Source organism: Mustela nigripes, chromosome 1 (genome assembly GCF_022355385.1).
Source record: "Mustela nigripes isolate SB6536 chromosome 1, MUSNIG.SB6536, whole genome shotgun sequence".
In the NCBI taxonomy this organism is placed as follows: domain Eukaryota; kingdom Metazoa; phylum Chordata; class Mammalia; order Carnivora; family Mustelidae; genus Mustela; species Mustela nigripes.
Window position 1 is genome coordinate 233,672,655 of NC_081557.1, and position 25,423 is coordinate 233,698,077.

General features: G+C 40.7%; 1 long non-coding RNA gene across 3 annotated transcripts; it reads right to left on the reverse strand.

The window, feature by feature from the left end:
- Positions 1–6,099: 6,099 nt before the first annotated feature.
- LOC132015429 (uncharacterized) lies at positions 6,100–24,727 on the reverse strand. Of its 3 annotated transcripts, XR_009403677.1 has the most exons (5): positions 24,386–24,727; positions 23,831–24,029; positions 22,141–22,239; positions 10,044–10,186; positions 6,100–6,648 (listed from the first exon to the last, which is right to left on the reverse strand). It is a non-coding gene; the product is annotated as an uncharacterized LOC132015429 (long non-coding RNA). The 3 variants fall into 3 exon arrangements; XR_009403679.1 differs by lacking the exons at positions 6,100–6,648; positions 10,044–10,186 and adding an exon at positions 17,200–17,285; XR_009403681.1 differs by lacking the exons at positions 6,100–6,648; positions 10,044–10,186 and adding an exon at positions 19,804–20,180.
- Positions 24,728–25,423: the final 696 nt, after the last annotated feature.

The window sequence follows — 25,423 nt, forward strand, 5'->3', positions numbered from 1 at the left end:
TACTTGGGCCTTTCGTTATCTAGTAAATGGGAAAAAGTAGTCAACTGAGAACATTATTAAGGGACTGGTTTAAAAGATGAATCCTTAGTGAAAATAAGAATACTTGTTGGCAGGACTGAACATGAATCAGTGAATCACATTCCATGTGGCTGAGACCAGTAGTATTGGCTTTTGAGCTGGGGAATAGGAAAAAGCTTAATTCTAGGCTAGGGGACACTTCCTGGGGGTAAGCAGGGGAAAGATGAGGAGAGAGTGAATTAAACAATGTGAGAAGGTGCTAAAAGCAAATCCTATCCAACATTTTGCAATGTTGCCCCAAATCATGATGGATGCAGTCCTCTACCTTAGGTCTAAAAATCATCTTGCCTCGGAACAGCTGCGTGGAGTGTGCTGTAGACCGAAGGACCCTTGCTGTCAATTGAGAACTTGTCAAGTTCATGGGATGATCAAATAATTTGAAGTTTTTATTTTAACCCCCCCCCAAAGGAGACGTTTGTTCCATTTCACAGTATTTTTGCCTCTGAAACAACACTGCAACATTTCTCCCTTAATTTAGCTGCCAAGTGCTTAGGAAAGGTTGAGGAATTGATTTGTCCAAGTAACATTTCAATATGCTGTGCTTCTTCATGCTCTGACCAGAATGCTTATCACTGCGGACACTCCTCAGCTCCAAGAGAGGGAATTTAAAAACAAAAGAAAACAAAACCTGAAAAATAATAGACTAAAAAAGCAAAACGAAAATCGAACTAAGTTTACAGATCAGTTTTTAATATAAAGTTTCAATCAGCAAAAGGCAGGTGTTAGAAATATTGGAACCAATCTTTTCATTATGCTTCCAACTCAGAAATTCTGATAAGGTTCATTAGAGAAAAAAAGCATCATTCATCTGCTCTTCCCTTCCCTGTACCTTGGCGTCATGATCCTGACTTCGGTTGTCATTTAAACTCGCATGTCTTATCGCAGAACTGCTGAGTTGGTTCAATCACAGAGGAAGTTTCTGATACTACTCAACACATCTACTGCGTGCATGATGAGGACATGACACTGTGTTCAATTCCAGGACTATAATGACGGATATAACCAGCTTCAGCATTTGTAACCTTCTCTGGTTTTTCTAAGAAATTGGATGATAAGGGGAACGCTTGGGGAACCATCCTACTTCTAATGCCCTGAGGAAGAGAGAATGGGGGAGGAGGAGTCCTCAGCACCACACTTCTGTTGTTCAAAGGTTATAGATCTTAATTCATCCTTACACACCCAGACAGTATTTCCAAAGTAGGAACCACGGAGCTGGATTCAATTGGCTTACAGTATTGCCTCTCTCCACGAACCCTGCAAGAGTCATCGTATAGGGGCTGAGTGACACAGTTGGGTTCGTTTCTTGATGGTGCTGTGACAAGTCACCACAAATTCAGCCATATACAACACAAATTTATCATCTTCGTTTTTGTAGGATGGAAGTCAGAAATGGGTCTCACTGTGATACAATCAAAGCGTGAACAGGGCTCTGTTTCTTTCTGGAGGCTGTAGGAGAGAATCTGAATCCTTGCCCTTTCTGACTTATAGAGACCTTCCACATTCTTTGCACTACTAGTTACTACCCCCAAAGATGCAAATATGGTGATCCAAAGGGGAAACTGCACCCCAATGTTCATAGCAGCAATGTCCACAATAGCCAAACTATGGAAAGAGCCAAGATGTCTATCAACAGATGAATGGATAAAGAAGATGTGGTATACACACACACACACACACACACACACACACACACACAGTGGAATATTACTCAGCCATCAGAAAGGATGACTACCATTCCCAATGATGTGGGTGGAACTGGAGGGGATTATGCTAAGTGAAATAAATCAATCAGAGAAAGACAATTATCATACAGTTTCACTCATACATGGAATATAAGAAACAGCACAGAGGATCACAGAAGGGAGGGTAAATTGAATGGGTAGTCATCAGAGAGGGTAAAAACTATCAGAAACTCAACCATAGGAAACAAACTGAGGGCTGCTGGAGGGGAGGTGGGGGGGATGGGGTAACTGAGTGATGGGCATTAAGGAGGGCACACAATGTGATGAGCACTGGGTGTTAGATGCAACTGATGAATTACAGAATTCTTCTTCTGAAGCTATTACTGAGAGTGGCATGTTAAGATCCCCTACTATTAATGTATTCATATCAAAATGACTCCTTATCTTGATTAACAGTTGACTTACGTAGTTGGCTCCTGTGTTGGGGGCATAAATATTTACAATTGTTAGATCTTTTTGGTGAATGGACCCTTTAAGAATGATGTAGTTCTTCTTGATCTCTGACTACAGTCTTTAGTTTAAAATCTAATTTACCTGATATGAGAATCGCTACCCCAGCTTTCTTTTGAGGCCCACTAGCGCAAAAGATGCTTCTCCACCCCTTCACTTTCATTCTGGATGTATCCTTAGGTTCAAAATGGGTCTTTTGTAGACAGCATATGGATGGGTCCTGTTGTTTTATCCAATCCGCAACCCTGTGGTGTTTTATGGGAGTGTTTAGGCCATTCACGTTGAGAGTGATTATTGAGAGATACGTTTTTATTGACATCATGTTGCCTGTGAAGTCCTTGTTTCTATAGATTGTCTCCATAAATTTCTGTTCTATGACACTCTTGGGTTCTTTCTTCTTTTATAGAACCCCCTTTAATATTTCTTGTAGTGCCAGCTTTGTGGTCACATACTCTTTTAAATCTTGCCAGTCGTGGAAGTTATCTCTCCATCCCTTTTGAATGTCAGCCTTGCTGGATAAAGTATTCTTGGCCGCATGTTCTTCTCATATAGTGCCCTGAATATGTCTTGCCAGCCCTTCCTGGCTTTCCAGGTTTCTGTGGACTGGTCTGACATTATTGTGATGGATCTTCCTCTGTACATAAGGAATCACTTCCCCCTAGCTGCTCTCAAGAGCTCTTGTCTAAAATTATGATACATCAGTTTCACAATCAGGTGCCTCAAGGTCTTTCTAGATTCTATGATCTTGAGGGGAGACCTTTCTGCCTCTAGGACACAAACACTGGTTCCATTCCCCAGATTGGGAAAATTTTCATGGAGCATTTGTTCAACTATTGATGGACTATATGTTGGCTAATTGAATTTGAATAAAAAAACTAATATCTCTGAATTTCTATCCTTCTTTTTACTTACTTTCTTTACTATCATCAATTCATAATTTTTTTTCAGTATATGTGTATGCTTTTTTATAACTTATTTATGACATCTTCCCCTATTCTAAATCATTAGGAAATTTTCTTATATTCTCTTCCAATATTTTACAAGTTTTGTTTTTCACATTTAATATACAAGGAATTGATTTTTTTTTTCCTCCCCTTTTGCCCACTGATCTGACTTGTTACCATGGGCATATATCAAGTTTCCATCTTTGTTTATCTTTATTTCTATTCTGTTCTACTGATCTCTTTATCAACCCCTGTGCCAGCACTATACTCTTTTATTATTGTTTTATAATAAGTTTTAATATCTATTATAGAATGCCCCCTCACTTTGTTGTTCTCCAGAAGTATCTTGACTACTCTCGGTGATATGGGTTTTCATTTAAATTTTTGGATCAGATTGTCAAGGTCCACGAAAAGCATACTGGAATTTGGATTAAAATTGGAGTTTCCTATAGCTCAAACTGGAAGGAAACTGAAATCTTTACCATATTCTGCCCTCCTTGCCATTAACATGATATAGCTCTACATTTATTTAGGCATTATTTTGTTTTTCAGTAAATGTTAATAATTTTCTTTCTAAAGGTTTTACCCAACTTTGTTAAGTCTATTTATATAGTCACCTTAATTTTCTTTCTGTGGTTATTGCAAATCCCTTTTTTAAAGTACGTTTTTCACTGTTGCTAGTATACAGAGATACAATCGATTTTTATATTGTTCCTTAGAGTTTTTTGTGCTTTTTGTGCCTATATGTGCAGATAGCTGTATTATCTGCAAATGACTATAGTTTTGTTTTGTTTTTTTTTTCCCTCTCCAATCCTCAGAGCTATTTAGTATTTCTCTTATTGCTCTGGCCACAACCTTTAGCACGCTATTGACCTAATTCTCAGTGGTGATAGTGGCATCTCTATTTTGCTCTTGATTTTAAAGGAAAATGATTCTCACATTTCACTCCCACAACTTTCTTTTCTTCATTTTATCACCACTCCAATGGGAGGTTCGGAACCCCAAGAAATTCATTTGCAGCAGCTTGACCACAAAATACATCTTCCTATTTAACAGCTTGCTGCTTTTCTAGTGTCTTCACAATTGCAAAGCACAGTTATTTTCTAATTAATCTTCATTAATTGTTTTCTAGGTTTATTACATATGACTCTCAACTCACTGAGTTAGATGCTCTTTTTTCCTTTGTCTTGACTGATCAATTATCTAACATATCAAGGTCCAATTGTCTGCACAACTCTTGTTTTTGCAGACAATAAATTTGCTTCATGTTCTTACACTTCCGTTTGCCTAACTGGTTGTACACAATAGTATGAAATCAGTGTTTTTCCAACACCTAAATTTTTAACTAAGGAGTTCATCAAAGAGAAGAGGTCATGAATATTTATTAATTGCCTTCTATACGTGCTTTACATATTTTAAATGTAATCTATGTCCTATGTGTCATTATCTAAATTATTGTCATGTGGCGGTCGGAGAGTAAATCCAATAATTTGATTATGTTGTCACTTTAAGTAAAGTGAGAAGTTAAAGGAAAACTTACTCGCTTTGTCACACTCTGTAACTAATTCGAGACTGAATTGTTCAGTAAAGGACGATTAGCCTGTAAAGCACCATTGTACGTCCCACCTCTTACCTGTTATTAACAGGAAACCTGTGAAAGAACTAGCACAAGCCTGAGTCCCCTCCTCTCCTCTCTGAGTCACTTAAATTACCTAATGATTCATGTGAGAAAAGGATCAGCTGTGAAAGTTGGCAGGCTTCCAAATGCTTGGTAACAGTTGAGATAAAAATAGGAGTGTTGGGTGCCTGGGTGGCTCAGCAGGTTAAGCCTCTGCCTTTGACTTAGGTCATGATCTCAGGGTCCTGGGATCTAGAACCACATTGGGCTCTCTGCTCAACAGGGAGCCTGCTTCCCCTCTGTCTCTCTGCCTACTTGTGATCTCTCTCTCTCTCTCTGCCAAATAAATAAATAAAAATATTTTTTAAAAATAAATTAAAAAAATAAAAAATAGAAGCGTTTGTGTATGATGACATTATTGGGATCACGAAGTTTTCCTAAGATGTGTTCCAGTTAGGGAGTGGCTCTGCTCTCCACTCTGCCTGCTGTCTTTAAGTTTTATCGTCACTGCCCTTAGAGTTAACATCTATCCATTAGCTCATTTCATCTCCTCACAACAATCTGGTAAAGCACATGGAAATGGTGGTTTACATACTCATCTTACATCTTACGGACTTGTTCATCGTGAGGCTTAAGTTTGTGTAGTTATTGATATTCAGTCCTAAAAACTATACACACTTTCAGGGTCATTTCAACTAGAATCTTGCAGTTCCCTTTTCCTTACTTTATTTTTCTACCTGGACACCAAACCAAACCAAACAACAGCAGCAGGAAAAATACAACACAAACCCTTGAGTTTGTACCAAATTTCAGTCAGATGTACTTAAGGAGCTGCCTTCTCCTTTCTGACTTCTTAAAAGATCATCTAGGAACTTGAGAGAATGGTTTTCCATGGACTATTTGTTCCGGAAGTGTGGAAAGAAAACAGGCTTCCAGAGGAAGAATCAGCTCTCAGATGGTCCCCCGGATATTGGGCCTGATCGGAACAGGTGCATCGGGAATAAGGACTCATGCTAAGTGTCAAGGTGCCAAGAGGGTCAGAGTGAAAGACAAAAATGTGAACTTGGGAGTCAGATCTTGAGCAAGTGGTTAACTCCTCTATGCTTCAATTTCTCTTCTATAAAAAATGAGGTCCCTAATATCATGAGCACCTACCTCAGATGATAGTAATGAGGATAAAGTACAAGAATGTAACTTTATTTATTTTTAAAGATTTTACTTATTTATTTAGCAGAGAGACACAAAGAGAGAGAACACAGGCAAGGGGAATGGGAGATGGAGATGCAGGCTTTCTGCCGAGCAGGGAGCCCAGTGTGGGGCTCTATCCCAGGATCCTGTGATCATGACCTGAGCTGAAAACAGATGTTTAACGACTGAGCCACCCAAGGCCCCCAAGACTGTAACTTTAAAGTAGGCAATGCTTGGGGTGTCTGGGTGGCTCCGTAGGTTAAATTAGGCAATGCTTTCTTAGATAGCACATACAAGGAATTGGCCACAAAAGAAAAGGTTGATAATTGAACTTCATTAAAATCAATAACTTTTTTTTTAGTTTTTTAAATTTTGATTCCAGATAGCTAGCATAGAGTGTTATATTAGTTTTGGGGGTACAATACAGTGGTTCAACAATTCTACACATTACTCAGTGCACATCATGGGAAGTGTAATCTTTAATTTCCAGCACCTGTTTCACCCATCCCCCATCCATCTCCCTCTGGTAACCACCAATTTCTTTATAGTTGAGTCTGTTCCTTGGTTTGTCCTTTTCTTTCTCTCTCTCTTTTTTCTTTGCTCATTTGTTTTGCTTCTTAAACTCCACCTGTAAGTAAAACCATATGGAATTGATCTTTCTCTGATGGATTTATTTCGCTTAGCATTATACTTTCTTCCTCCACCCACGTTGTTGCAAATGGCAAGATTTCATTCTTTTTTTATGACTGAATAATATTCCTTTGTATATCTATACTACATGCAGATAGCTTCTTATCCATTCATCAGTCAGTGGACACTTGGGCTGCTTCCCTAATTTGGCTATTGTAAATAATGCTGCTATTAACAGAGAGGTGCAGGTATCCTTTTAAATTTGTGTTCTGTATTTTAGGAATAAATACCCAGTAATGTGATACTAAATCACAGACTGGTTCTATTTTTAACTTTCTGAGAAAATTCCATACTGCTTTCCACAGTGGCTGCACCAGTTTGCATTGCTACCAACAGTGCAAGAGAGTTCTTTCTTCTCCACAACCTCGCCAACGCCGGTTTCTTGTCTTGTTGATGTTAACCATTCTGACAAGTGTAAGGTGGTATCCTATTGTGGTTTTGGTTTGCATTTCCCTGATAATGAGTCATGTTGATCATCTTTTCATATGTCTGTTGGCCATCTTCTTTGGAGAAAGTTCTGTTCATGTCTTTCCATTTTTCAACTGGATTATTCAGTTTTGGAGTGTTGAGTTAGATTCGTTCTTTATATATTTTGGATACTAATCCTTTATTGGATAAGCCATTTGCAAATATCTTCTCCCATTCAGTATGTTGCCTTCTAGTTTTGTTGATCACTTCCTTCCCTGTGCAGAAGTTTTTTTCTTTTGATGGGTCCCAATAGTTTACATTTGCTTTTATCTCCCTTGCCTCAATAGACATCGCTAGAAAAATGTTGTTACAGCCAATGTCAGAGAAGTTAGTTTGTGCTCTCTTCTAAAATTCTTATGATTTCAGGTATCACATTCAGATCTTTAATGTATTTTGAATTTATTTTTGTGTACGGTGTAAGAAAATCAAGAACTTTTATTAACTATAAGATACCATTAGCAAAGTGAAAGAGAAAGTGTGGCAGATTGTATTTTCCAGAAATGTCTGTGATAATATTTTCCAGCTGATATGCTGATATGCTCCCTCAGAACCTTGCCATGATCCCATAAACCTGTGTCCCAGGTTTATGTCCCTCCCCCCTCTCTTGGGACATTCACCCTTGGAACTCGGCTATCATACTCTGAGGAAAGTCCTTACATATGGAGAAGCCCATTTGTATACAAACCAAGGCATCCATCCCTCAGCCCAGCTGACAGTCCACATCAATTCACCAGCTTTGTGAATGATCCATCTTGGGAGCAAATGTTCCGTTTATGGAAGTTCAAGTCCAATCTCTATTGGAATCATGCCTTTCATGAGGAGGTAAAGGTACTGTCTGGGAAATGGGAATGAGGGAGTCTGAGTGTTGGAAATATATTATATCATGATCTGGGTGGTGCTTATGCAAGCGCATACATATATAAAAATTCATTGGGACTTACACTGTACAATAAAAATTTATGTACCCTACTGCATGTTATACCTCCATAAACATTGTTCAAGGCATATAAACCACATAGCACAGTATCTGGTATACAGCAAATGTTCAGTAAGTGATAATATGAACACAGCTGCTTCTTATAGTAGTCAATTAATATTAAAAAGTAGCAAAAGATCCATAGCCCTAGTGCTTTCCAGTGGGGTACAGTGTATTCCCAGAGAATCTGAGTTCTCTAAGTTATTGAATGTGACTGAAAGAAGGGGGAGTATGGAAGAATCAATCTGATCATTTTGTCTTCTCGGGTCTGGGTTTGATAAAGCTCCCAGGCAAATCTGTCTTATTCCCAAGTGAACTATTAGCAGTACAGGTCCCAGGAAGAGTAAACACAAGATAGAGTTCTGTTTTAACAACCCTAGGACTGGGGCTGAGGTGATAAAATGGCCACAATAAAGGCAATGTTTGTTAATAAAATGCTTTCTCCAAGGTTACCTTTCCTCAGAAAACAAATGAAACTACACGAGCTGGTGCATTTCCCAAGGAATGTGACCAATGAACTGCCCGGATAGATAATCTACAAATGAAAATGACTGGAGGAAGTCTCAAACACTGATGAAATGGTTTTATAAGAGTCCTTTGTCAGAGTTCAGAAGGAACCTATAATCACCAAAGCAGCCATCCACAACAGAGAAGAACTCATGGCCACTGGGACCAGAGGAAATTTACCAGTTTCTCAAGTGAGGGTAGATAATGGTAGTCAACATGTTGCCATCCACCAATTTCTGTAGGAAATGCTTATCATTTAACTTGTGTTTGGTCCTCCCAGTGAACCATCATCTCTGATGTCCTCAACATGATGATCGACAGCTATGCTTGACTATAGACTGAATTCTCCCTAGCAAACCCTAGTTCCTCAATTTTTCAAGACAAGAGCAGTCTATTTAAAAATTATAATATTGAAGTCAACTGAAAAGATGAATTCAAAATATTCATGGTAATAACTTTGATCCCTCCAAATAGTCTTTGTTCATTCTTAGAACCTCTATTTGCTCATTTCCCATATTCAAACCACCACTGAGTCCTGAAAATACTTGGCACCCACACTCTTCTCTCCATTTTCAACCTCATAGATTGGCTTCCTTCGTGTCTCACTTGGATTACTCCAGTGGTCTGAGACGACTGGTTACATCCTTACATCTTAGTCCTCAACTACCTCTCCTCTACACTACACTGGAGTGATCTTTGAAAACACAAATCTGATCACTTTACCACTTTTCCCCTCTGTCATACCACTTCAGTAGCTTTCTGTTGCCTTGAAGGTAAATACCAAATCCTTAGCCTGTCTATAAGACCTTGCATGGATTTGGCCCCAGCTCATCTCTTCAGCCAAGACCTTCCAGCCATAAAATTCATTCAGGTGACACCTTGATTGCTCTTTTTGTAGGAACTTTGAACATGCAATTGCCAATAGTTGGGAAATTCTTGACCTCTCTCTTCTAGTCAAACTTCATTATTTCTTCAGATTTCATCTCAATCATTACTTCTCAGTAAAGCCTTCCCCAGCCTCCTAGCACTTAACCACAATTTAGAGTTTTCCCCTTATTTCTATGATGATTTGATTAATGACCAACCCAAAAAGAGTAGAGAGAAAGCACCTTGAGGACAGAGATGATGTAGTTTTTTTGCCCATCACTGTATGGCAATGGCTGGCTTAGTGACTGGCACATGAAAATGTTCAGTAAATACTTGTCGAATGAATAAATGCATGAATTACTGAATGACATTTCAAGGTAGTACAGTCAAGACAAATGACAACATTTGGCCTTCTCGGATGCTATGTTGGAGGTAAATCTGTCTCCAGGAATTGAGGAAGATATATGACTCATGACCCAAGAAGCAGTGACTACATCCATACTCTGAAGACTTACCTGCAACTTATGATGAAGCAGTCCATCCAGTAAAGGAGTGCCCTGTGAGAAAGGGGACTATAGTAGGATTCAAATGTGTCACAGTAAGAATATCCTCTAATGATATCTGGTGCTGCTCTTCATCCTGGTGAGAGAGGCTCCTCCTGAAAGGACATAAGAGCAGCTTCCATTTTCTTAACCTGACATCAGACTCTGTTTGTTGTAATGGTCATGAATCAGAACATTTAGTATACATACCCAATGAGCAATTCCTAGTGTTTGAAATAGAAGAAAACAAACTAAGGGGAAATGGAAGCCAACAATGTGCTTTAGAAGAGATAACATCTGGGAAGAAAAGGGTGAAAGGTTGAGATGTGAAACTGGAGAAGACAAAGTTAACCACATAAAGGAAGAATATCCTTCCACAACTCTAGCACAGCAAGGTCCAAGAGAAGTGGGCAGTGTTGGTTATAAACCAACAGATTAAGATTAAATTTAGAACACATTGGGTACTCTGCAACCAAAGTTAACTTTTGCCACAAGTTTCTGCTTAATCCTGAGGTAGGATTCTTCTGTGTTGAACATACTTCTGAAACCATGGTGTGGCTTGGTCATAAGATTACTTGAATGACCTCTTACAGTCATAATGTCTCTAGCTTCCAAGACAAACTGTCTTTGCCCTGTCTCCCTTTCAACACTAAAATCTTGAGCACCATTTTATTTCACCAGGAAATAAGCTTTATATCTTGGGGAATACCTCATATTAAAGGTTCTAGTCCAGCTCAGAGATATTTTCTATAGGCCGCATCCATATTTGAGATGCTCAAAACTCTTTTGAGTCACCAGTTTTCAGTTACAATCTAAGAAACTATAGTCATAAGAGACCCTCAGTGTGTGGAATGTGGAGGCAAAGAACAGACGGTTCCAGTACAATATGGAATTCATCCAATCACCCATTCAATGCTGGAATGCAAAAGAGGACATCTGGGTCAGTTAATGAAAAGGGAATATGCAAATTGTTGTGTTTGGCCCACCTTGTGACCATGCATAATTAGGATCGTTATTCAGCATGGAGATGCTTACAGCTGGCCTGATTCGTTGTTGTGCCACGTGCGTTAGTTTTGTCCATGGATTTGCGAAAGTTGCTCCAGGGTAGGTAGGCTCAGTACGCTCATAGTGCCTGCCTGGTGCCAACACTCTCTTCTCCAATTTTTCATTCTAAGAATGCCCATTCTTAAAATGCAGTATTCAGAATATTACCTAGGGGACCTTTGATACTTCTGGTTGTGTAGTAGGTCCAGGTTCCAACGTCTATGACTACATAAAAATGGTAGGATAGGATTACCCACGTACCCTACATCAATCCCACCCCTTTCTAGTATCAATTATTGGTGAGAGGCTCCAGGGAACAAGGTCACACTGACAGAATCCAATCAATAATGAAGGGGACATGCTAAGCCACTGAATGTACTCTACTTAAATCAGAAACACACACAGGCTTCAAAATTGTACTTGGAAAATCTCCACAGTGACTATTGTGGGCACTTTCAGTGTTATTGATAAGCATTTCTTTAGGTGTCCAAAAACACGCAAAATTAAATGCCTACCAAAAACTATATATGGTATGATATTATATGTTTCATCTTCTAGAAATTCAGCGACTCACTTGAAGTTTCACAAAATAAGAAAAATAACTTTAAATAATGTATTATTGGAGATCTGTTCAGAATCAGATGGATCTGTGTTTGAATATTATCTTCTCATGTTAAAGACAATGTGAAAATTATTCTAAGTTTTTTACTCTAGTTTTACATGATAAATTCTAATATAAGCTATTTAAACTCAGTAAAAGAAAGATTTCCTGGGGACTTGGAGAGTAACAATAAATATAATTACCATCAAGTGAAGTATACTGTAGTTAAAAATTCAAGTCAATTATTCTTAGTTTTCCAGCTATGTCATAGATGGAAATCAAGCTTGTATCTATTTTTTAAATGCTAAGATCATAGGAAACTTCTAAAATTTTAATGCAGTATATCTCTGTTAGAGATACTGATTTATTAATATATTCTAACCTAGAGACAAGGGAGATCTTTGATTGCACTGCTCTAACCACAAATAAATTAGCGAGTTTTCAAAAAAATGAATGTCATCGTTTAGTAGAAGCCAGAAAAATATTTTTGAGCTATTCTTTCCACCCGCATTTTAGTTCCAACTATTTCCCTGTGAAAGGTCACACGTTGTCGTGCAAATGTGTCAGTATTGGTGGACTGGCTGTCTGTGAGTCATCACTTTACAGTGATGTGGACATTCTGGACACCGTGTCTAGACATCTGCTTATTCAGGGAGAACATGGGGCTTCTCGGGACTCGTGCCAACTCTTGTATTCTCTGCTTAGCCCTGGATGAATCATTGCTGATCCCAGAGCCACATTTTTTAGTCTTTCAAATAGGATAAAAATCTGCCAGCCTTTCCATCTTCTGTTCTCTGTAGCTCTTGGTGCGAAGCAAAAATACCATCTCCAAGGATTCTTACGAGGTCTAAATTGATGATGTTGACACTCCGGAAGAAAGATGCTGTGTCGATAGATGTGAGGCACTTACTATGATGTAATTGAAGATCCTTATTAAAGTACTGCAAATAAGGCAGAATGTTTAAGTGCCTAAATAAAGCTTGTTTTTTTCTGCCTAGCATCGCTCTTCTGATTGCAAAACTAATACATGTTGGGTTTGGAAAAGACAAAAAAATAAAAAGGAAGATAATAAAAAACCTTGCTGATAATACCTCCACACAAAAATGATTGAAAATATAACAGAAATTTAAAATTGATTGCCCCTTCTCCCTCAAGAGTAAAGCTCAAAATAATATACTGTTTAACATCAAACAAACATCTTTCTTGAATTAAATGCATTAATATAAATTCTCGAAGAGTTTTTCTTTCCTGGCTCTCTGAGAAATATACCACATTTCTGGGAAGAATATGCTGTAGTTAGAGGGCTTTATATATATAATCACTAATATATATATATAATATATGGATAAGCATGTAATACACACATATATAATATTTATAATTCACATAGAATATATAGCATATAAAATATACATATATCACACATAAAGTATATATGTGTACACATATATAGAAGACATGTGCATGTACAGATACACATATGTGTTACCTATATATAACATATATTAACATATATATAACATATATATATGCGTTACCTATATATAACAATACATGTCAATGTATTGTTACTGTGTAACAATACAAAAAACTGTGTTATTGTGCTGTGTAACAATATATGTCAACACATATATGTACCTACCCATGCACATATCTATAAACTGAAGTCTACTAGCCTTACCTTAGATCTACCTAGATTCCTTGGCTTGACATCTGGATCCCATCCTTCTATCATTTTATCCTATTACCCCTTTAGTCAAGTTGAAACTTTTATTCCTAGCTCATCATGCTCTCTCTGATTGTGGACATCGTTCTTTCCACCTACAAGGCACTCTGTATCTCTCCTGCTTGAGTTCAGACCACATGGTTATGGTGGTTAAGAGGATGAGTTTTGGGATCAGATCGTTTGGGATCAAATTCTGAACCTGCTTCTGGCTGTGGGATGTAAGCAAGGTATTTAACTTCCATTTGACTTTTTTTCCTCATCTAGAAAATAAAGACAATAGTAGTTTTCTCGTAATTTTGTTATGGTGATTAAGTACATTGAAATACGGAACGGATGTCTATGTCTGACTCACAGAATGTACTCAGAAAAAGCTTTATAGTATTATCCTGTTTTACTAATTTTATCAACTGTAAGTATAGACTCATTTTTCACATTGAAACCATTCCAATCCTGAATGCTTCATAAAACCAGTGGTGTCTTAAAATTGTTCGAAGTTGTGTGAGAACCTTCTTTATCTTAAGATTTCATTTGTTTATTTAAGACACAAAGAGAGAGCACTACCGGGGGAGGGGCAGAGGGACAAGCACAGTCCTGTGAAGCAGGGAGCCCAGCGCACAGGGGGCTCCATGGAGGGGAGGGGGTGCTAGGACCCTGAAATCGTGACCTGAGCAGAAGTCAGACACTTAGCTGACTGAGCCACCAGGTCATCCTCTAGAACTGTCTACTGACACTTCCATGCTAGCATGGAAGAGTTCTCGTTTCCCTGCTACATGGATACCTGCCACGTGAGAGCCGTGGATTCTAGACACGCCCGCGACCTCTGCCACTTCCTGTGTCCTTGGGCAAGCTCTCTAACCTCTCTGAGTCTCTCTCGACCCATCTGTGAATTGACAGTTTGTGCCATCATGACTTCTGTAATGAATGTAAAGCACATAAAAAAAGACCATAATAATAACCGCAAACACTTTTTGAGGACTTACTAAGTACCAGACAGGTAAGAAGTGTGTTCTAAGTGCTTCACATGGCTACATTTGTCAAATCCTTCCCCAGACCCCCTGACAGGGTGCTTTTATTATCCCTACTTTCCAGGCCAGGAAACAGAGGCACAGAGAGGTCAAGTTACTCTCCCAGGGTCGCGGGGCTGCCAGCTGGACTTCCTAATCCACATTCTTCGTCTCCACGGCTCTATGCTGGAACCCCCTCTCTGTCTGAGCCAGCAGCTTCAAATCAAACCAGTCTCACAGATGCTGTGTGACCCCTCGAGAGAGGCAGCATCCCGAGGGGTGCACTGTCTGATTCCCAGAGATATTGCCCGCTGACTTCACCGCTCACACTAAGTAAATGTTCAACAAAGCATCAAACGCAGGAAATACTCATTGGCCAGGACCCTCTAGGGGGATCTTCGGGGGAGTTTCGACAAATCCCAGCAAGGACCAGTGACTGCAGAGTTCACTAAAACTGGAGCCTGTGGAGCCGGCAGCCCCTGAAGTCTGTATCCATTAAAAGAAAACAAAAAAACTCTAAAAAAAGAAAGAGACTTTCTTGCTCCAAGCAATGGAAATGTCCTCTGTTAAGAAATGTTAAAACATCTCCTTTTGTGGTAAGCTTGTTTGCCTTTCCACCCAAGGGCCCATCAGGTCTCCAGGAGGCAGGACTGGCTAAGGGGGGGGGGGGGGGGGGGGGGGGGGGGGGGGTCTACAGAGGCTGAACTGGAAAACCAGCCTCAGTGAATAGTCCCCAGCTGAACCCTGGCACAGGGTTCCGTTTCCCTGGAAGCCTACTGGGTGTTCTTTCCATTATTCGACTTGCTGGGTACCCCTTCAAGCCGTGTTGGACAAAACAGCACAGAAGATACCCCAGTAGGTAAGAGCAGAGTGCGGTTGAAGGGAATATTTTCCCTTTCTGTGGGGGCATCGATCGGTGACACAGAAAGCCCCAGTCCTGCCTGGGATTCTTCCCAGTAACGCACTGAGTTCTGGACCAGTGAGCCCAGGGTTACACCAGCTGGGAGGACAGCCCAGCCGGGGAGGCAGGGCTGAAGGCAGAGGCCACAGGCTTGGCTGGCAGGCCTGGACCTCAAGTGGCAGAAGCATCCCACTCGGTGCTTTTTAAATCCCGAGTCCCCAATCTTGAGTTCATCTATAATTATCTCTATAAAACATTTCTTAACTTCCATCATAATCCTAAGCAGAAAAGAAGTCATCAAGCTTCAGTGAGAGATGTTGAATATATTTTAATTAGGTGAAAAAAACAAATACTCTAACCTACCTTCCCTCCAACTTACTAATTAAAGTATATGTTCTATAAAGCCAGAAACCCTGTCTTATTCTTCATTGTCTTCTTAGCACTTAGCACATAGTAGGTATTCAATAAAATGTTTTTAAATCAATGCTGAATGAAACGACTATAAGAAGAAATGGGTTCGAGGCGCCTGGGTGGCTCAGTGGATTAAAACCTCTGCCTTCGGCTCTGGTCATGATCCAGGGGTCCTGGGATCGAGCCCCACATCGGGCTGTCTGCTCTGCGGGGAGCCTGCTTTTTCCTTTCTCTCTGCCTGCCTGTCTGCCTCCTTGTGATCTCTGTCTGTCAAATAAATAAATAAGATCTTAAAAAAAAAAAAAAAGAAGAAGAAGAAGTGGGTTCACCTCTGGTTTGGGGCATGAACATATTCCCATAGCTGCGGCCCACAGTAGAAGAAACTGCACTCTAGTTGAAAAAGTTGTTTCCCACAAAGGTACAGGTTAACAATTCTGATACCACTACCCATGTATACCGAAATGGAGAAATTCAGTAACCGCTAGTTTCTTGGTGTTAGAGTGGGAGTTTACAGGTGAGCAAGGGGAGGAGACCAGAATCACCCAAGTGATAATAGATTAGGGCTGGAGACCTCAGGAAAATGGATGTTTAGCCAAATACATGGATGGTTAATATAGAAATATTTATGGATGTGTGTATGGACAGGATAAGGTACACATCTATCCTCCTTGTTTTGTCGGCTGAAAAGGCCTAGAAACAATGACCCCCAGAAGCAACAAGCACATCTAGAAGCCAGAACTTGGCTTCTAATACCGTTTTCCAATAAATAAACCATGGCTCCTTGGAAAAATTGCTGATTCTAGGGTTGGGCAGAAAATAGATAAGAAGAGCCTGGAGAACATGAATAGTTCCAGGAAGTAAGAAAGTGCTAACACACACACACACAAACAATTAAGGGATGTATCAGGTGGACAGAGGAGTCAACAGAAAGAGCTCCCTAAGGTCAAAGCTGGAACAATCTGGGAAACAGAATCAATAAAGTAATATTGCATTATAAGCCAAATATAAAAGGTATATTCGTAAGTTCATATTGATGTAAATAAATGATTGAATAAATAGAAAAATGAGGAAAAGAAATAAGTCTCCTGTGCAGAATTCAAAATAATTTATATAAATAGTCTGCCCTTGAGGAGGTGGAGCCTAACTTCCCATTCCTTAAGTGTGGGCTGCGCACAGTGACTTTGTCTCGGAAAATAACTTTACAGTGGGGAAACCTGACAAACAGGTAATCAAGGTCAACTTCAACAACAGTCAGCCACTTTGGTCCTATGTTCCTTCGTAACGCTATGATGAGAATATCACGTTACTTTCGTAGCCTTCCTTTCAAAAACCCGTAATCCCAATCTAATCATGGAAAACATCAGACAAATCCCAATGGAAGGACATTTTATAAAACGCTTGACCAGTACACATCTACACTCTCAAGGACACCAGAAACAAGGCAAGTCTGAGAAACTGTCACAGCCAAGAGGAGCCTAAGGAGATAGGACAGCTAAAAGTAATGCGGCGTCCCAGAGAGGATGGGATCCTGGAAGAGGAAAAAAAAAAAAATTTTTTTTTTTGTTAAGGATATCAGGCGAATAACCAAGGAAGGAAGTCTAAATAAATCATGGACTTTAGTTAATAATAATAATATACCGATGTCGGTGCATTCATTATGACAAAGACACTATACTAATGTAAGGTAACAGGGAAACTGGGTATGGGGTAGATAGGTATATGCCAACATTCTGTATTGATTTCACATCTTGTCTGTAAATCTAAAACTGATCTAAAATAGAAAGGTTACTTGGGGGAAAAGATCTAACTATAATATCAATTTTCTAGATGTTATGGGGAGTCTAGGAAGGTTACATCACGCTTGGCAGCAAAACTCAACCACACTTCTCCATGCTCTGTTCCCGCTCCAGATTCTTCCTTCTGTGTACTCCCAGCTGGATCTCTTCTCTATTTTCACTGCTCCCAATCCTCTACTTCCACTCCAATGTCACGGCATCGAAAAATCCCCAAACATGTTAGGTTTTGTCCTCAGCCTGCATGGTCCATTGAGCAGAACAAATCCCCATCTTTAGCAAATAGCCTTCAGACCTTTCTCATCAGGCATGCCCCTCGATGGATCCACTCTCCTACCATATTCGATTTAGGGAGATGTTCTAAAAAGGTTTTGTTCTGACTCAGTGTGTGGTTTCCAGAGGAATTCCAAAACAACTGCTAACATAAAAAAATGTATGTGGAGGAAGCTCCTAGACGTAACCTCAGAGAGACGATGTCCCTAAGCCCACAGGAGTGGAGCAGATTTTAGGAAGCTCAGTTATACCTGTCATACAAATCACACATAAAAAGAGAAGGCTCCAAGTGCAAGCGCTTCACCAGCTGAGACGCAAAATCGATGAGTGACAAGAGAATACAAAAAAACAAAGCTGAGGGGAAAAGTTATCAGTGGATTCTAGGTCCCCTACCACCAAGTTATCTCCTGGGGTCATCGTCAGATGCAGTGATGGCTCATCCAGACTCGACCACTCAGTCTTCTGATTCTTCTGGGTAAACAACAATAAGTCGCCTGCAAATGAGCCAGGCAGAGCCAGGAGTGCCAAGGTGACCAGAAGGCAGCAGTGACCTTGCCTGCCTGTGACCTCGTCCACCTTCCCATTATTCTCTACCCATGCTAAGTACAGTAGGCAGAGAGGGAAAGACCTAACTCTTTGAAGGTATTGAGTCTTCTAATACACCACAACAGGAATGCCCTTTAAGAGCTGACTAGCTATTAGTGTAAACCAGTGATGTCCGCCCAAAAGAAGAAAAATAGGAGCATAATTGACATTCTTCTTGAAAGAACCATTACGTGTAAATGTATGTGAGTATGTATATGCAAAATCATAGCACCCTGCTTTTAAAGTCTTCAGTGTCTTCAAGATATTTTTGTTTTGGGGCGCCTGGGTGGCTTTGGCTTTGGCTCAGGTCATGATCTTGGGGCCCTGGGATCAAGCTGCTTCTCCCTCCCCCCTCCCATTGCCCCTTCCCCTGCTCATGCTCTCTCTCTCACAAATAAATAAAATCTTTTTTTTTTTTAAGATATTTTTGTTTTAAGAAACAAATGAGTGATTTTACTTGGTGCTAACCTGTCTATTCTGCTTGGTGCTAACCTGTTTATTCTAAAGTAAAGGTTGAGCCACCTGTATTCACATCATTCTCTGCTTTTGCACACAGACCTCTCTGGCTTCCCTGTATTTCCTGGTCTCCCATTATTGTGGCCTCAGAAGAAAACAGACAGTGTGAACTGAAGGCAGAGAAGGGGTCAGAGCAGTAGCTAAGAAGGCTTGCAGATCAGGAAGTCCGAGAGCAAGAGTGGGGCTTGCCAGTGGCCAAGGTGGCCACAGGAGGAACAGAAATTACCCTGGGAGGAAGAAGCTCTATGACAGGAGAAGGCAGGAGAGGGGTAGAACAACCTTATTCAAGAATCACTATGAGCCAAGGATAATTAGGGACCCAGTCCCAACATCTTGAAATCCTAAATTCACACATTGCCCGTCCCCAGAAATCCTGATAGTTTATTTATTACTTCTACTATTCATGGAGTAAATGGCAGACTCTGGGAGATTTTCTAGTATTCATGCATCTTTTTTCTTCAAAGACTTCATCAGCGATCTTAACGGAAGGACTATCAAGAATTTGGGGGCCATGATTTAAAGCTGCTACAGTTAGATATGAAGAGCTCTGAGTTGCCACTAAGAAGTTTGACTATCCTAAGGTTGCCATGCTCCAAGGAAGCCCAAGCCACGTGGGAATGCCATAGGTGAGCCCTTCAGTCAATAGTCCTAGCTGGGCCCATTCTTCAGCCATCCCAACCCAGGCACCAGATGCATGGGTTAAGAAGCCATCTTGGAAGTCGATCCTCCAAACCCAGCTCCATCAGCTCTTCCAGTCACTCCGGCTGAGACCTTAAATATCATGGTAGCGGAGAGAAAACGTCATTGTGGCACATGTCATCTGTTGTGCCCTTTTTGAACTCCTGATCTAGAGATTCTATAAGCATGATAAAAAGGTGGTTCGTTTATGTGACAAGATGTGTGTGGTTACTCACGAATGGGTAGCTGGTACTAAACCTTTAGGTACTAAACCTTCATTCCATATACCGACTTTCCACATGGAATTGCTCACCCTCACAATGCTATCAGATGGGTACTCATACACAGATGATAAAAAAAGGAGGCTTAGAGGAGCGAAGAACTTATCACAGATCACATCTCTGAACATGAAGAGAGCTCAGTGAAATCCCATGCTGGTTCAAACAGGAAGCCGAAGCTCTGTCCCACTCCAGGGGCCATGGGGACTCCTTCTGACTGGAAGGGTGACGGAGGTAGAGAAAGGTGGAGAAAGGTGGTGGTCCAAGCCCAGAACCTTGCTAACCCTGGAGCAGAGATATCTATAAGAACAAAGCAGCAACACATTGAACCTGAGTTACAATTTGTCTGACACTGTTTCGAACTATGTACATGTTCAACCAGAGCTCTACTAAGATAAATAACAAGAGGGTATTAGCTCAAATAGCTTCTGAGCAGTCTTGTAAAGTTTCACTTAAGCAAGATGCATAAATTCTAGAAAGCAAGGTCCAGTTAACAAGCCCAGAGCGAAGGGAAATCGGAGGTCTGAGGAGAGCAGAGAAGGTGTGAGTGGTCATCTAGAGTAATGAAGGGCAGGGTGGTGTTCAAGGGCTGACGTTAGTCTGTTGCTGTCCATGTGAAATGAAACCAATCATGTGGTTATGTATGTTTTGCCCATTCCTATCTGACTACACCTAAAATGTACACATAAAAAGGGGTCTTATTGAAGAAAAACAAGATACCCGAGTTGGATACAAAGAAGATATGATAAGGCTTTCAAGAAAAAAAATGATCAGTTCTAAGGGAGAGAGGATTTGTTCTGCAATTGAGCTACATTAATCAGGAAGAACTGGAGGCAATAGCTGAGATATTCATAGTTTGGATATTTTATTAAAAACCCAGTAAGAAGAATTTCCTTTGGATTAAATGAGAAGTTTTAATTATTCATATCACCTACTAATAGGAAATTTCGAATTAAAATTTAAGGTGTATGAACCCAATTTAAATAATTCAAACTACTTTCATTAATCCTTGACCCACCTTTGATGGATTTTTTTTTTCAAAATAATATATTCATGAATCTAACCCTAGAGTGTAAAAGCACTTCACATATATCATTCGATGAGCAAAATAACCCTACTATAAGGTAGCTAAATCAGAATGTATCTTAATTTTAGAGAAATAAAAATAGAAGCCTTTAGCAGCCAAGTTATCAAACGTCATTGGGCTATTTATTTTAAAGATTTTATTTATTTATTTGAGACATAAAGAGAGATCATGAGCAGAGGGAAGGGATAGAGGGAGAAGCAGACGCCCTGCTGAGGGGGAGCCAGATGTGAGATTTGATCCCAGAACCTTGAGATCATGACCTGTGTGAAGGCAGACACTTAACCAACTGAGCCACCCAGGCAGTCATTGGGCTCTTTGTCATAAATCTGGGATGTCAATCCTGCTTAAAACATTAGCCTATCTCTTATCAATATAGGTATGGTCAGGGAAATAAAGAGGACACTTACATGCCACCAACTCAGAAGCTCTGAGTCTGGCATCCTGTGAATATCGTCTACTAGTGGTTGCCCGCCAGCACCACCAGATTTTCTCGGCTCCGCCAGATCTTGGGGAGCTTCAACATCCGGCAATAGCTGGAGTCACTGTGGCCAGAGGCCCAGGCCCAGTGAAACACACTTCAAGCCCCAGGATCCCATTTGGGCCTGAGATTTCTGGTTGCTGGCCTCATTATGTGTTCATTCTTCCCTCTTCTTTACTAATGGACACACTGATTTGTATCATGGCTGCCTGGAGAATAACCAATATATTTCTGCAGCTTTAGCCAATGATATATACATAGAGAGGGATGACAAGTTTTAGGAAGTCTTCTTAAAAGACAGCTGGTTTTCCTTTTGCCCCTTCTGATCTCTATCTCCCTGCCTGGAAAAATGCTATGACTTCCAGTGCTATAGTTGCCATCTTGGACCATGATGTTGAGGGTCCCATATCCTATGGATGATAGAATGAGGAACTAAAAAGTCACCTAGCAGATCCATAGTGATTTTATGAAGCCACCATCCTGGCCCTAGCCCTGGATCACTTATCTCTCTATACCTTGCTTTCAAGCGAGAAAAATAAACACCTACATACCTACATCATGTTAGCCATTGCCTTTTTTTTTTCTTAACACATAGAACTCAACTGAATTCTAACAAATAGGGCAACTTCTAAGAGAAACCTAGGGTTACAGTCACAGAAAATGTGGAAAGTAAGAGGAGAAGACTCCCATTGTACCATTGTTGTATCCTCCATCTCATCATCTCACTGGATTCTCACTTCTTCACAGCCCGTAAACACCATTTCAACAAAATATTGCAGGCCCATTTTGGAGATCTAAAATTAATAAGAAATTAGTTATTGATTTTTTTTCTATCTTCCCTGCTAAATCCTAAGTTGGTATTCTCAAAGCCAGGTCTATGGACCACCTGCATCAGAATCTCCTGAGGAGTTTGTTAAATCCACAGAAACCTGTACCCAAGACTAGATCTTTCACACCAGTATGTCTCTGGTGGGGCACAGGAATCTGCAGGTTTAACATGCCTTCCACCTGATTCTTAAGCCCGTTCAAGTTGAGGACCATTCCTACTATGTCCCTGGGTGCCACTCATTTGTCTGCCTTTAAAAATTTGTTTGCACATATGTCTTCCCCAGTGTTTTGTCCTTAGTGGACTGTAAATGTGCATATGAATGAAGAAATCCTATATTTGCATTTGTGAATTTTCATTTGTAAATTTTAGTCATTTATACTATCTTGTTCAATTCCTATGTTACTTCTAGGTCACAGGGTGGGAGAGAAGGCAGGATTATTCTTTGTTTCAGAGACCAAAATAAATATAAAATGGTAAATGATCCTTCTATTTTTTTTAAAGATTTTATTTATTTATTTGAGAGAGAGAGAGAGCACGAGAGGGGAGAAGGTCAGAGGGAGAAGCAGACTCCCTGCAGAGCTAGAAGCCCAATGTGGGACTTGATCCCAGGACTCCGAGATCATAACCAGAGCTAAGGCAGTGGCTTAACCAACTAAACCACCACGTGCCCCTATTTTTTTTTTTTAAATATATTTTAGAGCTCATGAAGAGCTGGTATTTAAGCCCAGATCTTCTCACTAGGAGGTACTAGGTGAGTACCAAATACTCACTGGTATGTAAGCCCAGATCTTCTCAAGATCTTTTCCTCCATCCACATCTTGTGATCCTGGGTGCTCTATTCTATGCATTCATCTGATGATCTGAAAATGCTTTACTCTGAGTATCTCATTCATCTTCACAAAATAAGTACGAACTTAATGTACACTCATCATCAGCCACCAAGACAACATAACAATCAATTCATTTCTCTTAAGGAGAGAGAAGTATATTGAATATACAGCAAGGGAGCTGTAGGCAAGAGACAAAGAAGAAAAAGACTCTGCCACAAGGGGTGTGAGGGGTCTAGCTATCAGGGGAGTGAGGAGGTATGGGAACATATGGAATTTTCCTTTCTTGGTAGCTGTGCCTGGTTGTAAGCAGACCATTGGTTTGGTAGGGTCTATGGCTGTCTCCAGGTAGGTTGCTTAATAAGCCTATTTGCTTTAGGCTTGGTGGCCTGAGATCCTCATTTGCCTGGGAAGTATTAGGGTCAGATCACAAAGGACTAAAAAGAGAGAGGAAAGGGAGTCCAGGATCCCTTCAAAGGGTAATCCTCAACCTTTTGGGGCAAGGTGGTCTGGCTGGTTCCCCCACCCCAGGACTTCGGATCCTCACTGAGGAGTAACTTCAGTGGGAGGTCATCCATTCCCCAAGGAGTACTACTATGGTCGGTCCACCAAGGGCAAGTTCTGGGAAATTTCTGGAGACTCTGGGGAGAGTCCTGGCCTGGCATGACACCACATGTGGGGCAGCCAGATCGGGGGGAGGCCAGCAGTGAGGGCAGTGAAAGAACTCACCCAAGGCAGAACAAAGGAGGTATCAGAAGACAAACAGTTCCTTTTCTTTGCCACTGATCACCAGTGTCACACTGAGGGCAAGTCCCGTCATTGATACTGCAGAAGGAGATGATCTAGAAGCTCACGGGGGAGGAGTCAATTCTCAGTTCAGGTTAACGAAAATTCACTGAACTCCTAGCGTCAGGTGTTGTATTCGGTCCTGGGGACACAAACACAAAACAATGCAATGACAAATATAATTCTTACCATTAGGGTGGAAAATTCTGGGTATGTTTGAGAGCAGAGGCCTAGTTCAGGCAGAACGCCAAGGTTCTGACGAACAAGTCAGAGTCCTCAAAATGGGAGAATTTTGAGCCGAGCTTCTGCAGGATTTTGCAGGGTTGGCAGTGCTGGTGTCCGGGTGTTACCCCGGCGACGGACTACAATACATTCTTCTGCTTTTCAGCTGGGCCTTCACAATAGCGATCATTATAAATGTGCCTCCGATGTCTAAGCCGTGAATGTATACGTCTAACTCCAGGGGCAGATGTTCAGAATTGAGCTCTGAAAACTTACTCGACAGAAGCATTTCTGAGAGGCGAGTCCCCGTCCGCCGGAGAACCCACACAGGAAGTCACAGACAGATGGCACGAACAGAAGCTCTAGGGAGCTCATAATGAGATTCCATATGGCATATGATGTGGGGCTCATAAAAGCGCCTCTGATGTCCGGAAATGAATTAACCGGCAGTCACAGGGGCATTAAATCTTCTTTTGTGAACTTCGTGGCAGCGCAGGACTCCATTTCAAATCAGCACACGATGCCACAAAGATCAGAGTGCCGAGGGAGGGAGAGCAAACCCAAAGCTGAACCAAAATGAGAGGCAAATCCAGCCAGCAGGCCCAGAACCACAATGATTTCGTGATCCAGCAGCACCTGCCCTGCTGTTTGGAGGCCTATCAATGTTTTACGTGACCAGAGTTGGAATTTGAACGTGGGAGCAATATTCTAACTTAGGGGTGAGGTTACCACAGCCTGCGGGCAAAACAGGACAGCCTCTGCCCATTTTGGTACAACCTACAAGCTGACAAGAGGTTTTGCCTTTCTAAAGGCTTCAGGGAAAATCCAAGGAGGAATAATGTTTCATGACACATAAAAATTATATGACATTCAGAGTCTTCTTGGAACCTCTAGTAGACTGACAAGGCTTCCAATAGTTTAATTGGACCACAGCCTGGCTCGTGTACGTACTGGCAAGGCTGCTGTGGGCTCTCTCAATAGAGCTCAGGAGTTGGGACAGAGTCAGTCCAGCCTGCAAAGCCTAAAATATTTATTATCTGCCCTTATGGAGAAAGTTTATGTACCTCTGTTCTAGCTCAACATCAACACTTTAAAAGCGAGAAACTAATTTATATATCTAATATATACACTATTTTATATATATGTATATATATATTATATGTAACTATGATTATATAACTCTCTCTCTCACACACACACACACTCACACAAGTGGCCATAAAAAGAATGGGATCTTGCATTTGCAATGACATGAGTGGAGAGCAAGATGCTGAATGAAGTAAGTTGGCCAGAGTAAGACAAATACCACGATTC